Here is a 1484-nt window from a genome sequence, read left to right as displayed (position 1 = left end):
CCTTTGCCTGGGTCTATTAGTGTCTTTTCATCAATGCATCATTGTTCCATTGGGACAACCATACAGTAACCAAAAATGTTGGCTGAAGATCAGGGACTTCTGTCTTAGAGGAGAAACCTAGGATAACCAGTCAGAATATGTGTAGAGGAGATGATAAGGCATACAGTTTGGCCTTGACTTTGGATGCAACATTCATTTACTGCATGACCATACAGGCCTGGTTTTAAGCCGTGCACTTTCTTGTTTTCTAATTCTTTTTTCAATTATATGACACTGACACAAGTTATGAAAAGACTGGGCAAGTGAGGGATGTTCTTTATTTGTCCTCTGTATCAGCCAGTTATCATCATGACAGTGCTGTGAAACAACCATGAAACTGGCACACGACAATTCCTATTTCTTTCTCATGCATGTATGGTGTCCGGGATGACTATACTGATCTCATGTATCTATAAGTTAGCTGGGTGTTACAAGCTGAGCTAAGCTGGGATCAGATAGGTGGCTCTGCCTCAAGTTACTCTTTGGGTGAGTTTGCCTCTGGGTGCTGGATTGAGCTCTGGTCTGCTCCTGTGTTCATTCTGTGGCCCTGGGCTGAAGGGCAGTGGCTGTCTAGGAAAAGACTTTTAATAGAGATGATAAAAGCACAAGGAAGTGGAAACATGAGGGAACTCTTACAGCTGAGGCTCAACAGAGACACGCTACGGCTTCTTCCCCATTTCATTAGCTGGGGAAAGCCACATTGTCAAGCCCAATATCAGTAGGTAGGAAAATATAATCCTCTTTTCCGAGTCCATGGCAAGAATGTGGATGCAAAATACTATGTCGGGAAGTGAGGAACGTGGCCAATACGTCAATCCACTATACTTCCAACTGGAAACCACGTTTCTGTGGGTATACATGACCCATTCCTTTATAAAATTCCTCTTGGCAAAGACTGCTGACTGTTCATCACTATCAGTTTCCTACCCTTCCTGGATACACAGCTAGGACACCTTTCCCAGCCTTCTTTGTACTTAGATGTGACTATGTGACTGGTTTTGGTCATTGGCATGTGAGTGGAAGTATGTCATTTTTCAAGCTAAGACTTTCTTCTGCTGCTGGTTTTATGCAGATTACTACAAGAACCTAATGGTTACTGGAGGCACAAGATGGAATGAGCCTAGATCCTGGAATCACTGTGTGGAGGAAGGCCATTACGAAACACGAATATTCCTTTATTGTGTCAGTAAGATCTAAACTTCTATTATGTTTGAGGCATTACATTATTGGGTCTCTGTTACACTAGCCAGCACTGCTGTAACTCATATATTTGTTAAAGCCCTTTTTTGTTACTCTGCTTTCATCCTACATGTAACCCAGTGCCCTGTGATGGTGGGTGTGAAGTGCTCCACACATGTGAAATCTGACTGCGATCAACACTTTACTAATGTTCCAACACAAAATGGAATCTAAGGCCGGGCGCGGTGGCTCAAGCCTGTAATCCC

This window comes from Colobus angolensis, unplaced genomic scaffold (genome assembly GCF_000951035.1).
Source record: "Colobus angolensis palliatus isolate OR3802 unplaced genomic scaffold, Cang.pa_1.0 Scaffold219, whole genome shotgun sequence".
NCBI classification, from domain to species: domain Eukaryota; kingdom Metazoa; phylum Chordata; class Mammalia; order Primates; family Cercopithecidae; genus Colobus; species Colobus angolensis.
The sequence above is the reverse complement of the archived record's forward strand: the minus strand, read 5'-3'. Positions refer to the sequence as shown.